This window comes from Oncorhynchus mykiss, chromosome 16 (assembly GCF_013265735.2).
Source record: "Oncorhynchus mykiss isolate Arlee chromosome 16, USDA_OmykA_1.1, whole genome shotgun sequence".
In the NCBI taxonomy this organism is placed as follows: Eukaryota; Metazoa; Chordata; class Actinopteri; order Salmoniformes; family Salmonidae; genus Oncorhynchus; species Oncorhynchus mykiss.
The window spans coordinates 44,515,737-44,532,114 of record NC_048580.1 but is presented as its reverse complement, the minus strand read 5'-3'; positions in this window follow the sequence as shown (position 1 = coordinate 44,532,114).

The following is a 16,378-nucleotide window of genomic DNA, read 5'->3' as shown; positions in this document are numbered from 1 at the left end:
ATCTCGGTACCTAATGGCAGTCAGGCTACCTCCAAAGAAATGCCACCCCACACCATGACTGACCCACCGCCAAACCGGTCATGCTGGAGGATGTTGCAGGCAGCAGAACGTTCTCCACGGCGTCTCCAGACTCGGTCACGTCTGTCACGTGCTCAGTGTGAACCTGCTTTCATCTGTGAAGAGCACAGGGCGCCAGTGGCGAATTTGCCAATCTTGGTGTTCTCTGGCAAATGCCAAACGTCCTGCACGGTGTTGGGCTGTAAGCACAACCCCCATCTGTGGACATCGGGCCCTCATACCACCCTCATGGAGTCTGTTTCTGGCCGTTTGAGCAGACACATGCACATTTGTGGCCTGCTGGAGGTCATTTTGCAGGGCTCTGGCAGTGCTCCTCCTTGCACAAAGGCGGAGGTAGCGGTCCTGCTGCTGGGTTGTTGCCCTCCTACGGCCTCCTCCACGTCTCCTGATGTACTGGCCTGTCTCCTGGTAGTGCCTCCATGCTCTGGACACTACGCTGACAGACACAGCAAACCTTCTTGCCACAGCTCGCATTGATGTGCCATCCTGGATGAGCTGCACTACCTGAGCCACTTGTGTGGGTTGTAGACTCCGTCTCATGCTACCACTAGAGTGAAAGCACTGCCAGCATTCAAAAGTGACCAAAACATCAGCCAGGAAGCATAGGAACTGAGAAGTGGTCTGTGGTTACCACCTGCAGAACCACTCCTTTATTGGGGGTGTCTTGCTAATTGCCTATAATTTCCACCTGTTGTCTATTCCATTTGCACAACAGCATGTGAAATGTATTGTCAATCAGTGTTGCTTCCTAAGTGGACAGTTTGATTTCACAGAAATGTGATTGACTTGGAGTTACATTGTGTTGTTTAAGTGTTCCCTTTATTTTTTTGAGCAGTGTATATTATACAGTGTTTTTCTTTATTTTGACTGTTTTCTACATTGTAGAATAATAGTGAAGACATCCAAACTATGAAATAACACATATGGGATCATGTAGCAACCAAAAAAGTGTTAAACCAATCAAAATACATTTTATATTTGAGATTCTTCAAAGTAGCCACCCTTTGCCTTGATGTCTTCTTTGCACACTCTCTCAACATTCTTCACCTGGAATTTGGCATTATCTCAACCAGCTTCACCTGGAATGCTTTTCCGACAGTCTTGAAGGAGTTCCCACATATGCTGAACACTGCTTTTCCTTCCCAAACCATCTCATTTAATTGAGGTCAGGTGATTGTGGAGGCCAGGTCATCTGATGCAGCGCTCCATCACTCTCCTTGGTCAAATAACCCTTACACAACCTGGAGGTGTGTTGGGTCATTGTCCTGTTGAAAAACAAATGATAGTCCCACTAAGCGCAAACCAGATGGGATGGCATATCGCTGCAGAATGCTGTGGTGGCCATGCTGGTTAAGTGTGCCTTGAATTCTAAATAAATCACAGTGTCACCAGCAAAGCACCCCCACAGCATCACACCTCCTCCTCCATGCTTCACGGTGGGAACCACACATGCGGAGATCATTTGTTCACCTACTTTGCGTCTCACAAAGACACAGCGGTTGGTACCAAAAATCGCAAATTTAGACTCATCAGACCAAAGAACAGATTTCCACCGGTCTAATGTCCATTGCTCGTGTTTCTTGGCCCAAGCAAGTCTCTTCTTCTTATTGGTGTCCTTTAGTAATGTTTTTTTGCAGCAATTTGACCATGAAGGCCTGATTCACGCAGTATCCTCTGAACAGTTGAGATGTGTCTGTTACTTGAAATCTGTGACGCCAAATAGGGCAATCTTCTGTATACCACCCCTACCTTTTCACAACAAAACTGATGGGCTCAAATGCATTAAGAAGGAAAGAAATTCCACAAATTAACTTTTAACAAGGCACACCTGTTAATTGAAATGCATTCCAGGTGACTACCTCATTAAGCTGGTTGAGAAAATGCCAAGAGTATGCAAAGCTGTCATCAAGGCAAAGGTTGGCTACTTTGAAGAACCTCACAAATGAAATGTATTGTGATTTGTTTTAACACTTTTTTGGTTATTTCATAGTTTTGATGTTTTCACTATTATTCTGCAATGTATAAAATACTCAAAGTAAAGAAAATCCCTGAAATTAGTAGGTGTGCAAACTTTTGACTGGCACTGTTTATATATATTATGGCCTAAAGTATGTGGACATGCCTTCAGCTTTTATCCCATCCCATTTCCAGTGGGTCAGAAGTTTACATACACTCAATTAGTATTTGGTAGAATTGCCTTTAAATTGTTTAACTTGGGTCAAACGTTTCGGGTAGCCTTCCACAAGCTTCCCACAATAATTTGGGTGAATTTTGGCCAATTTCTCCTGACAGAGCTGGTGTAACTGAGTCAGGTTTGTAGGCCTCCTTGCTCGCACACGCTTTTTCAGTTCTGCCCACAAATTTTCTATAGGATTGAGGTCAGGGCTTGACAATACCTTGACTTTGTTGTCCTTAAGCCAGTTTGCCTTCTTTCCTTCTTCATGATGTCATGTATTTTGGGAAGTGCACCAGTCCTTCCTGCAGCAAAGCACCACCACAACTTTCTGCCACCCCCGTGCTTCACAGTTGGGATGGTGTTCTTCGGCTTGCAAGCCTCCCCTATTTTTCCTCCATTATGGCCAAACAGTTCTATTTTTGTTTCATCAGACCAGAGGACATTTCTCCCAAAAGTACGATCTTTGTCCCCATATGCAGTTGCAAACCGTAGTCTGGCTTTTTTATGGCAGTTTTGAAGCAGTGGCTTCTTCCTTGCTGAGCGGCCTTTTAGGTTATTATTATTTTAGGCTCAAAGAGATTACAAATTGGAAGGACAGGTTGGAATTCACGGATATTTGGAGCATTCTAAAACCTGGATATCCAGCTATTCGTATATATTTTTTATGTTTTATTTTTTTATTTTCTATGGTACCAAAAGTGAAAGTATGGATTGAGGATCGAATGCGATTAGACCATTAGTTTATAGCCCTCCATGTAATTATAACAGACTTTCCACGAGGGTGGGGATATTGGAAATTCAACCAGGGTTTATTGACTGACACTACTTTCTTTACAAAAACTAGGGATTTCAGAACAGGCTTTTTTCTTGCACAAAATCTCACCAAAGAAGGATTTGAATGAGGAGGTAAAATACTGTATGTTCTCTGGTCAAGTTCCTCCAAGCTCACTTGACGATAAGTTTTGTGATATCCTTCTCCCAAAACATCATGTTAAACTATCTGTGACACAAAAAATGATTGTGAAGGCCTAATTACACATGGCAAACTATGGTTGGCGTTGATTCCTTTCCATTCCAATATAGATATGTCAAACTTTATGAACTACTGAAAGATCCATTACTATCATGTTTGAATTACTCATATAAATGGCAATCTGTCATACACACAAAAATACAGACTGCTCTTTCTTCTACTGAAGCACAAGCTAGGGGGCAATACAAAGACCCAGTCTCTTAAAAAAATTGGAGGCCCCTCACAAAATATTGGCAAAATGTATTGCTGAGAACATTGAATTGTCAAGAGACATAAAACAAGGTTGCCCTCTGTCACCATACCTATTTCTTAGGGGCAAAAAAATAAGGGATTAGAGACAGAAGTATCAATGTATGCCGATGATTTAAATTCTCTTGAGTCCTCAATCTTCAACCTTGAAGGGCCTCATTGAGGACCTGGATAATTTATCCAGTTTATCTGGATTAAAACTCAACTAAACTCAGAAAAAAAAGAAACATCCCTTTTTCAGGACCCTGCCTTTCAAAAATAATTAATACAAATCCAAATAACTTCACAGATCTTCATTGTAAAGGGTTTAAAACACTGTTTCCAATGCTTGTTCAATGAACCACAAACAATGAATGAACATGCACCTGTGGAACGGTTACAGTTTACAGACGGTAGGCAATTAAGGTCACGGTTATGAAAACGTAGGACACTAAAGAGGCCTTTCTACTGACTCTGAAAAACACCAAAAGGAAGATGCCCAGGGTCCCTGCTCATCTGCGTGAACGTGCCTTAGGCATGCTGCAAGGCGGCATGAGGACTGCAGACGTGGCCAGGGCAATAAATTGCAATGTCCGTACTGTGAGACGCTTAAGACAGCCTACAGGGAGACAGGACGGACAGCTGATCGTCCTCGCAGTGGCAGATCACGTGTAACAACACCTGCACAGGATCGGTACATCCAAACATCACACCTGTGGGACAGGTACAGGATGCAACAACAACTGCCCGAGTAACACCAGGAACACACAATCCCTCCATCAGTGCTCAGACTGTCCGCAATAGGCTGAGAGAGGCTTGTAGGCCTATTGTAAGGCAGGTCCTCACTAGACATCACCGGCAACAACGTCGCCTATGGGCACAAACCCACTGACGAGTCGCGATTTTATCTCACCAGGGGTGGTGGTAGGATTCACGTTTATTATCAAAGGAATGAGCTTTACACCGAGGCCTGTACTCTGGAGTGGGATCGATTTGGAGGTGGAGGGTCCGTCATGGTCTGGGGCGTGGTGTCACAGCATCATCGGACTGAGCTTTTTATCATTGCAGGCAATCTCAACTCTGTGTGTTACAGGGAAGACATCCTCCTCCCTCATGTGGTACCCTTCCTGCAGGCTCATCCTGACATGACTCTCCAGCATGACAATGCCACCAGCCATACTGCTCGTTCTGTGAGTGATTTCCTGCAAGACAGGAATGTCAGTGTTCTGCCATGGCCAGCGACGACCCCGGATCTCAATCCCATTGAGCACGTCCGGGACCTGTTGGACCGGAAAGTGAGGGTTAGGGCCATTCCCCCCCAGAAATGTCCGGGAACTTGCAGGTGCCTTGGCGGAAGAGTGGGAGTAACATCTCACAGCAAGAGAAAATCTGGTGAGGTCCATGAGGAGGAGATGCACTGCAGTACTTAATGCAGCTGGTGGAATGGTAAACCAAACAAGCATATTTATATAGCGAACATGAGTTTGGAGTGTTAAATATGATTAAACCTCTCTCTTAAAGCCTCCATTGGACCGAAATCGTGTCTAAATCCAAAGAGTTTTTCTAGCAAGGTACTAGGAGAGGCTCATCCTATGTTTAAGAGTGGGCTCTTTGCCTTTTTTCAGATTAAAACCTTACATTTTCGGTGGATTGACAATGGATCCCTGTTTCAAGTATGCTCCTTTTTAAATGAAGTCATGCAGAGTTGGATACAATTTCAATTTCATCCTCCAAAAAATGCCAATCGAATATTACAGCAAATAATGGCTAAACTCCAACGTACTGATAGAGGAATGAATATATATATATATATATATATATATATATATATATATATATATATATATTACAAGAAGGGTATAATATTTAGAAAGTATATTGTAAACAAGAACGGTAAGAATATGTCACACAAGGAACTAACAATAGTGCATATTATCAATTAAAAATGATAACCAACTTATGGTGGCACTGCCACAAAATTGTAAGAGACAATTACTAAAAACAACAATTGACACATCAATCCATTCATTTCAATGTAGGCTATAATATAAAATACTCGCTACAGAGAGAATGCTCAATATATGGGGCATTGACCACGATCAATCAATTGAAAATATCATTAAACTATTGGGTAAAGTATTTATTTTTAGGGCAATATCGGTAGAAAAGTTACTAATAGGAAGGTTCAGGACCCTCGTACGACATCATAGTGAAATGGAGGGATGTTCTACAAGAGGAAATAGCATACTGGGAAAGATGGGTTCATCTGTGGAGATCGGTGGGTTGGAGTTCAAATCAGAATGAGTGGTGGATTGTCTGCTGTGGGTGAAAATCCAGCACTTGGAGAAAGAGGAATATATGTTGAATTATTGAACTACAGGTACCGTAGATGTGATTGAAAATAGCTGTAAATAGCAGTAGAGGTATTGTTGTCCATTAGTTTACTCCAGAAAGGGTAGGGTAGGAGGAGGGGGGGGGGGGGTATTTAAAAAAAGAGGGGATTAGAAATGATGTTATCAACAAAATTTATAGAATCTACAATCTGCAATATTAAAGCTGATGGACCCAAAAGTGCAGCAGACGTCCAATGGAAGCCCAGATACAACAGAGTGAATCCTATAGCCATGTACAGTTGACTACCAGTTCTCCAATGACAGACAGGTATAATGGAGGACTCCAGTTTGAAAGATGTTATCAATCCTTTTTCCTTTACTGCCTACTGAGAGCATCCAGAGAATTGGAATACATGATGCATTACTCTATACAGAATGACCATGCATTACTCTATACAGAATGACCATGCGTTACTCTATACAGAATGACCATGCATTACTCTATACAGAATGACCATGCATTACTCTATACAGAATGACCATGCATTACTCTATACAGAATGACCATGCATTACTCTATACAGAATGACCATGCATTACTTTATACAGAATGACCATGCATTACTCTATACAGAATGACCATGCATTACTGTGCAGTTACCTTTGAATATTTCTCATTTGTACTTAACAAAGCAGTGATGCCTCTCAGATAGTATTTAAGACCACTATTTGAAGCTGTGGTGGGGAAACAGAGGACGTTCCTCCATCAGAGATTCACAAGTTTAAAGTGATCCAGTCATGCTCTCAATGAGTGTCCCTCAAATGGCACCCTATTCCCTACATGGTGCACTCTTTTGACCACCACAGCCCTATGGGCCCTGGTTGTTTGTCTCATTCTTTGTTTGTTGTGCAGTAAATATTTCCCCTTGCATTTTCAACGTGTTTTATTCGTTTTTTCCTGCAAAGCACATTGAAGAGGAGCATTGCATTCCATGTCTGAAAGATGCCGTATAAAGAAAGCTTGATTTGATATAGGGAATAGGGACGCAGACAGTCTGCATCAGATCCTCCCAGGTCGGCCTGCCAGGGTATTTAATTGTCGCCATTGAAAATTGCCTGGCGATGTTCAGTTTCCAATGACTCTGAAAAGGCTGGCCCTTGCTGTGTTGTCTTCCTCGTCTTGTTTAGGACGTACGAGTGGGCCTCTCTTCTCCCTCCTAGCACAACTAACGTTTTGGACTTCAGAGGACAATAACACAGGTGATGGACGTGGAGGCAGGGTCTCAGGAGGAGACAGATTTTGTCTTATTAAAAGTGCTTGGGCCGGAGATCAACCGATTTTACTTTTGGTTATACTTTTGGTTTTACTTTTGGTTATACTTTTGGTTATACTTTTGGTTTTACTTTTGGTTATATTTTTGGTTATACTTTTGGTTTTACTTTTGGTTATACTTTTGGTTATACTTTTGGTTATACTTTTGGTTATACTTTTGGTTTTACTTTTGGTTATACTTTTGGTTATACTTTTGGTTATACTTTTGGTTTTACTTTTGGTTATATTTTTGGTTATACTTTTGGTTATACTTTTGGTTATACTTTTGGTTATACTTTTGGTTTTACTTTTGGTTTTACTTTTGGTTTTACTTTTGGTTATATTTTTGGTTATACTTTTGGTTATACTTTTGGTTATACTTTTGGTTTTACTTTTGGTTTTACTTTTGGTTATATTTTTGGTTATATTTTTGGTTATACTTTTGGTTATATTTTTGGTTATACTTTTGGTTATACTTTTGGTTATACTTTTGGTTATACCTTTGGTTTTATTTTTGGTTTTACTTTTGGTTTTACTTTTGGTTTTACTTTTGGTTTTACTTTTGGTTTTACTTTTGGTTATACTTTTGGTTATACTTTTGGTTTTACTTTTGGTTATACTTTTGGTTTTACTTTTGGTTATATTTTTGGTTATACTTTTGGTTATACTTTTGGTTTTATTTTTGGTTATACTTTTGGTTTTACTTTTGGTTATATTTTTGGTTATACTTTTGGTTATACTTTTGGTTATACTTTTGGTTTTACTTTTGGTTATACTTTTGGTTTTATTTTTGGTTATACTTTTGGTTTTATTTTTGGTTATACTTTTGGTTTTACTTTTGGTTATACTTTTGGTTTTATTTTTGGTTATACTTTTGGTTTTACTTTTGGTTATATTTTTGGTTATACTTTTGGTTATACTTTTGGTTATACTTTTGGTTTTACTTTTGGTTTTACTTTTGGTTTTACTTTTGGTTATACTTTTGGTTATACTTTTGGTTTTATTTTTGGTTATACTTTTGGTTTTACTTTTGGTTATACTTTTGGTTATACTTTTGGTTTTACTTTTGGTTATACTTTTGGTTATACTTTTGGTTATACTTTTGGTTTTACTTTTGGTTTTACTTTTGGTTTTACTTTTGGTTATACTTTTGGTTATACTTTTGGTTTTACTTTTGGTTATACTTTTGGTTATACTTTTGGTTTTACTTTTGGTTATACTTTTGGTTATACTTTTGGTTATACTTTTGGTTATATTAGTCAAGTTTATTTGCCATATGCACGGGATACACATGCTACACAGTACAATGGAAAGCTCACAGTACATCACTCTAGACCATGCGACATAAGAATAATGAAAAGGAATATTCAAATAAGCTCAATGGAATAATAATAGTTATTTGCAGGAATGTTTATACAGGGAAAGCACTCAAATAAATGTAAACATGCCAGGAGGGAGAATGGGGAGAAAGGTGTTGTTCAATAAGTGGGCTTGACGTGACTTACAGCACGGGATAAAGTGGTACCATACTATTACTATGTTATTACCAATTTATTCTGTGCTGTAATGCAAAGTGCTAATGAATGTTTAGTGTGTATCAGAGGTATCAATCGTGTTAAATCAGACACACCTCCCAAGCTGTTTGGTTGCTTGACATCCTGCAAACATTTGTATCGTACATTGCCAGCCTTGGTTACATCATACATGTTGACATGGATGAACTCTGCCAGTTTCTCTGCTAGCTAGGTGCCACTTCACCTGATTTAACGCTTGTCAAACACCCATCAACTCCGCAAAACGTATGAGAATTTGACTTATGTGCAGCACATGACTCCATGAGCTCTAACGTGTATCCTGACACTTGCAATGATGAATCATTTTGTAACCAAGATGAATACTAACCATGTCACATTTTGTGTTCTAATGTCCGGCAGGTTCAGTGTGTCGTTAGTTTCATCAGTTAAGGTTGGCGTGATCTAACAATGCTCCTCTTGGAAGCTGGTTTCAGGTGGTGACTTAGAGTGTTGTAGTCATTATCTAGCACCATTTGAAATCAGTGTTCTTGGGGTGGGAAGTAGCAACGTCTTCGCTGTGTCTCGGACCATCAACACCTAACCAAACACCCCTGGAATGACTGGAGTTGACGGACAAGCAGCCGAGTGAGAAAAAAGATACTTCATATTGAGTGGGGGGGAAACACTAAGGCCGAGATTCAATCAGCTTTAACCGGCGATAGCCGACACCTGCATAGCTGATGTTTTGGTGGTGTTGGGGCTGTCAAATCGGTGAGGAGCTGCTCTTGTGATCATTGTCATGGAAGCCACACCAGTCCCACTCCCGTTAGAAGTTCAGAACGAGAATGTGTGGGCTATATAGAAATAATAACGCTCAAATTGAAAATCATTCAAACAGAATCACGATTTCTATCAGCCTTATTGAGGTGTAGATTACAGCTCACATTCCAGTGTTCTAACTTGTAAACAAGGCTGCATGGGATTTCTCATAATGTGACTCTATGCAGCCGATGGCAATGTCCCCTTCGGGTATAATGCCGGCAGCCGCTTGCGGATTTAACAGCTCTAACGCAGTTCCACCTCCGACACATCAAAACATCAGCTATGTGGATGTCGGCTAAAGCGGATCTGATTAAATTGGTCCCTAAGTGCCATTGATTATATCCCTCAGTGGTGTAATGGCCTCTAGTCATCACGGATGTCACAGCAGAGACAGACAGACACCTCCGGCTAGTTGTCCTATCACCAAGGGTGACCGATTTCTTTTGGTGTTCAGAGTCTTGTTGTGTTTCTAGCACCATTTGAAATCGGTTACAATAAAGGACAAAGTCAACTGGACAGACGCAGGGGAAATGACTGCATTGAGTGAAGAACCGGACTTCTGAGGGGCTCTTGCTGCATCCCAGATTATGGGGTACATTCGTTTAAAATGGACCATGCATTTGTAAAACATTGCACACTGAATCACTTCACTTTAATGAGTAATAAGGTATTAGAGGCTGGCCAAAGGTAAATAACAATGCAATGAACATAAATGAATCAGACATTGCCTCTGTCTTTGCAGTGTACACACCAGCCAGGAAATCTGATGTAATTTGCAATTTAGTCCACCAGGTGGCAATGATCACATGAACACAGTGTCTCAGTGTCCTTCTCACAGTGGGAATTTGTCATCGCCCATAGTTTTCCTGACCATGTCACCTGACTCAGAAAGTATATATATATATATATTTATTTTTATACATGCATATTTATTTTAGTTTGGTAAATACAGTAATGGAAAAATAGAGGTGCAACATTTTCAAATATTTTACTGTTCTTAAGGAAATCAGTCAATTTAAATAAATAAATGAGGCCCTAATCTATGGATTTCACATGACTGGGAATACAGATATGCATCTGTTGGTCACAGATACCTTTTTTTTAAAGTAGGGGCGTGGATCAGAAAACCAGTCAGTATCTGGTGTGACAACCATTTGCCTCGTGCAGCGCGTCACATCTCTTTCGCATAGAGTTGATGAGGCTGTTGATTGTGGTCTGTGGAATGTTGTCTCACTCCTCTTCAAAGGCTGTGCGATGTTTCTGGATATTGGCTGAAACTGGAACACTCTGTCATACACGTCGATCTAGAGCATCCCAAACATGCTAAACGGGTGACATGTCTGGTGAATATGCAGGCCATGGAAGAACGTTGATATTTTCAGCTTCCAGGAATTGTTTACAGATCATGAGGTGATGGCAGCGGATGAATAGTATGACAATGGGCCTCAGGATCACGTCACAGTATCTCTGTGCATTCACATCGATAAAATGCAATTGTCTTCATTGTCCGTAGCTTAAGCCTGGCCATACCATAACTCCAGCGCCACCATGGGGCACTCTGTTCACAACGTTGACATCAGCAAACTGCTCGCCCACACAACGTCATACACGTGGTCGGCAGTTGTGAGGCCGGTTGGACATACTGCCAAATTCTCAAAAACAACGTTGGTGGCGGCTTATGGTAGAGAAATTAACATTTGATTCTCTGGCAACAGCTCTGGTGGATATTCCTGCAGTCTCAAACTCAAAAAAGTCTGGGACACTGTAAAGTCCATGGAGATTAAGAGCACCTCCTCCCAGCAGTCCACTGCACTAAGGCTAGGAAACACTGTCACCACCGATAAATCCTCGATAATTGAGAATTTCAATTAGCATTTTTCCACAGCTGGCCATGCTTTCCACCTGGCTACCCCTACCCCGGTCAACAGCCCTGCACCCCCCGCAGCAACTCAACCAAGCCTCCACATTTCTCCTTCACCCAAAGATTGGAAAGCAGCTGCGGTCATCCCCCTCTTCAAAGGGGGGGACACTCTTGACCCAAACTGCTACAGACCTATATTCTACCCTGCCTTTCTAAGGTCTTCGAAAGCCAAGTCAACAAACAGATTACCGACCATTTCGAATCCCACCGTACCTTCTCCACTATGCAATCTCGTTTCAGAGATGGTCATGGGGTGTACCTCAGCCATGCTCAAGGTTCCTAAACAATATCATAACCGCCATCAAAAAGAGACAATACTGTGCAGCCGTATTCATTGGCCTGGCCAAGGCTTTCGACTCTGTCAATCACCACATTCTTATCGGCAGACTCAACAGCCTTTGTTTCTCAAATGACTGCCTCGCCTGGTTCACCAACTACTTCTATGATAGAGTTCAGTGTGTCAAATCGAAGGGCTTGTTGTCCGGAACTCTGGCAGTCTCTATGGGGGTGCCACAGGGTTAAATTTTTGGTCCAACTCTCTCCTCTTATAACATCAACGATGTCGCTCTTGCTGCTGGTGATTCTCTGATCCACCTCTACGCAGACGACACCATTCTATATACTTCTGGCCTTTCTTTGGACACTGTGTTAATGAACCTTGTATGGCATTGAAGATGAGCTTCAATGCCATACAACTCTCCTTCCGTGGCCTCCAACTGCTCTTAAAGTACATCTAAATGCATGCTCTTCAACCGATCGCTGCCCGCACCTGCCCGCCCGTCCAGCATCACTACTCTGGACGGTTCTGACTTAGAATATGTTGACAACTACAAATACCTAGGTGTCTGGTTAGACTGTAAACTCTCCTTCCAGACTCACATTAAGCATCTCCAATCCAAAATTAAATCTAGAATCGGCTTCCTATTTTGCAACAAAGCATCCTTCACTCATGCTGCCTAACATACCCTCGTAAAACTATCCTACCAATCCTTGACTTCGGCAATATCAATTACAAAATAGCTTTAAACACTCTACTCAGCAAATTGGATGCAAGCTATCACAGTGCCATCTGTTTTGTCACCAAAGCCCCATATACTACCCACCACTGCGACCTGTATGCTCTCGTTGGCTGACCCTCGCTTCCTATTCATCGCCGAAAACCCACAGGCACCAGGTCATCTATAAGTCTTTGCTAGGTAAAGCCCCGCCTTATCTCAACTCACTGGTCACCCTAGCAGCACCCACACATAGCACGCGCTCCAGCGGGTATATCTTACTGGTTCCTCCAGCAGGTATATTTCACTGGTTCTTCCAGCAGGTATATTTCACTGGTTCCTCCAGCAGGTATATTTCACTGGTTCCTCCAGCAGGTATATTTCACTGCTTCCTCCAGCAGGTATATTTCACTGGTTCCTCCAGCAGGTATATTTCACTGGTTCCTCCAGCAGGTATATCTCACTGGTTCCTCCAGCAGGTATATCTCACTGGTTCCTCCAGCAGGTATATTTCACTGGTTCCTCCAGCAGGTATATTTCACTGGTTCCTCCAGCAGGTATATTTCACTGGTTCCTCCAGCAGGTATATTTCAGCCAATTCCTCCTTTGACCGCCTGTCCTTCCAGTTCTCTGCTGCCAATGACGAACGAATTGCAAAAATTACTGAAGCTGGAGACTCATATCTCCCTCTCTAACTTCAAGCATCAGCTGTCAAATCAGCTGTAAATAGCTCATCCAACTACCTCATCCCCATATTGTTATTTATTTATTTTAGCTCCTTTGCACCCCAGTATCTCTACTTGCACATTCATCTTCTGCACATCTATCACTCCAGGCCTATTTATTGCCTTACGTCCCTAATCTTACCTCATTTGCACACACTGTATATAGACTTTTTTTTATTGTGTTATTGACTGGTTCTATTGTTATTGAACTTTGTTTGTTCCATGTGTAACTCTGTGTTGTTGTTTGTGTCGCACTGCTTTGCTTTATCTTGGCCAGGTCGTAGTTGAAAATTAGATCTTGTTCTCAACTGGCCTACCTGGTTAAATAAAGGTTAAAAAAAACAAGCCAACAAAGGAATTGTCCGTAGAGCACCGAGAAAGGATTGTGTCAAGGCACAGATCTGGCAAAGGGTACTAAAATATTCTGCAGCTTTGAAGGTCCCCAAAAACACAGTGGCCTCAATCATTCTTTGAACCACCAAAACTCTTCCTAGAGCTGTCCGCACGGCCTAACTGAGCAATCAGGGGAGAAGGGTCTTGGTCAAGGAGGTGACCAATGGTCACTCTGACAGAGCGCCAGAGTTCCTCTGTGAAGATGGGAGAACCTTCCAGAAGGACAACAATCTCTGCAGCACTCCACCAATCAGGCCTTTATGGTATTTGGTATTTTATTAGGATCCCTATTAGATGTTGCAAAAGCAGCAGCTACTCTTCCTGGGGTCCACACAAAACATGACATAATGCAGAACAGCTCAAGGACCAAACTACATCAATATGTATATTTATATTTATAAACTCAGCAAAAAAAAGAAACGTCCTCTCACTGTCAACTGCGTTTATTTTCAGCAAACTTGACATGTATAAATATTTGTATGAACATAACAAGATTCATCAACTGAGAGATGAACTGATCAAGTTCCACAGACATGCGACTAACAGAAATTGAATAATGTGTCCCTGAACAAAGGGGGGGGGTTTAAATCAAAGGTAACAGTCAGTATCTCCTCCTCATGGACTGCACCAGATTTGCCAGTTCTTGCTGTGAGATCTTACCCCACTCTTCCACCAAGGCAAGTTCCCGGACATTTCTGGGGAGAATGGCCCTAGCCCTCACCCTCCGATCCAACAGGTCCCAGACGTGCTCAATGGGATTGAGATCCGGGCTCTTCGCTGGCCATGGCAGAACACTGACATTCCTGTCTTGCAGGAAATCAGACACAGAACGAGCGGTATGACTGGGGGCATTGTCATGCTGGAGGGTCATGTCAGGATGAGCCTGCAGGAAGGGTACCACATGAGTGAGGAGGATTCTCCCCAATTTCGTGATATCCAATTGGTAGTTACAGTCTTGGTCCATCACTGCAACTCCCGTACGGACTTGGGAGAGGCGAAGGTCGAGAGACATGCATCCTCAGAGATACGACCCTGCCAATCCGCACTGCTTCTTGACACATTGGTTGCTTCACCCAGTAGTTAGCCGCACCAATGTGTCGGACGAAACACCGTACAGCTGTCGACCGAGGTCAGCATACATGCCTCTGGCCCACCACAAAGAGTCGCTAGAGCGCGATGGGACAAGGACATCCCAGCTGGCCAAACCGTCCCCTAACCAGGACGACGCTGGGCCAATTGACCGCTGCCTCATGGGTCTCCCGGTCGCGGCCGGCTGCAACACAACCCAGGATCAAACCCGGGTCTGTAGTGATGCTTCTAGCACTGCAAGGCAGTGCCTTAGACCACTGTGCCAATCGGGAGGCCCACATTCATGTTTCTTATAAAAAGAAGAAGTGATGCAGTCAGTCTCTCCTCAACTCTTAATCAAGAGAGACTGGCATTAATATCAGCCCTCTGAGTGGCCCGACGGATACTCCTCAGTAAAGGCACGACAGCCCGCTTGTAGTTTGCCAAAAGGCACCTAAAGACTCTCAGACCATGAAAAACAAGATTCCCTGGTCTGATGAAACCAAGATTGAACTCTTTGGTCTGAAGGCCAAGCGTCACGTCTGGAGGAAACCTGACACCATCCCTACTGTGAAGCATGGTGGTGGCAGCATCATGCTGTGGGGATGTTTTTCAGTGCAGTGACTGGAAGACTCGTCAGGGTCGAGGGAAAGATGAATGGAGCAAAGTACAGAGAGATCCTTGATGAAAACCTGCTCCAGAGCTCTCAGGAACTTAGAATGGGGCGAAGGTTCACCTTCCAACAAGACAACGACCCTAAGCACACAGCCAAGACAACGCATGAGTGGCTTTGGGACAAGTCTCTGAATGTCCTTGAGTGGCCCAGCCAGAGCCCAGACTTGAACCCGATCGAACATCTCTGGAGAGACCTGAAAATAGCTGCGCAGTGACGCTCCCCATCCAACTTGACAGAGCTTGAGAGGATCTGCAGAGAAGAATTGGAGAAACTCCACAAATACAGGTGTGCCATGCTTGTAGCGTCATACCCAAGAAGACTCAAGGCTGTAATCGCTGCCAAAGGCGCTTCAACAATGTACTGAATAAAGTGTCTGAATACTTATGTAAATGTGATATTTCAGTTGTTCATTTTTAATACATTTGCAAAAATGTCTAAAAAAACAAACCATTTTTGCTTTGTCATTATGGAGTATTGTGTGTAGATTGATGTAGGGGGAAAAACGATTGAATCCATTTTAGAATAAGGCTGTAACGTAACAAAATGTGAAGAAAGTCAAGGGGTCTGAACATTTTCCGAATACTTTTCCCCCTACATCAAGTAATCGGGGTTGGATTAAATGCGGAAGACACATTTCAGTTGTACAGCTGACTAGGTTCCCCCCTTTCCTCTTTTATCGTTGTGTTTATTCATTGTGTTATTATTTTTCTCTCTGCATTGTTGGGAAGGGCCCATAAGTAAGTAAGCAGTTAGTCTACACTTGTTCTTTACAAAGCATGTGACAAATACAATTTTATTTGATATTCAAGATTCATTCTTGATGATCCATAATCACAGTAGCATCCAAGTGGTTAGATATTCTTGTTTTGGAAAAAAATATATATTTTCGATTGGGCACAACATCATCCGAGACAAAAACAAACTGCAAATGCATCCAAAAAACATGACTACTTTCAAAAGGGATTCTCCAGTACTTTTGTATACTTCTGAAGTATAGCTGTCACTGATATGGCGAGGGGCTGAAGCTCATTGGTTGAACTTGAATTGGTAGGGGGCTGGCTCACGTGGAGGAAAATGCACATCTTCCAGAAAAACTGTTGCTTT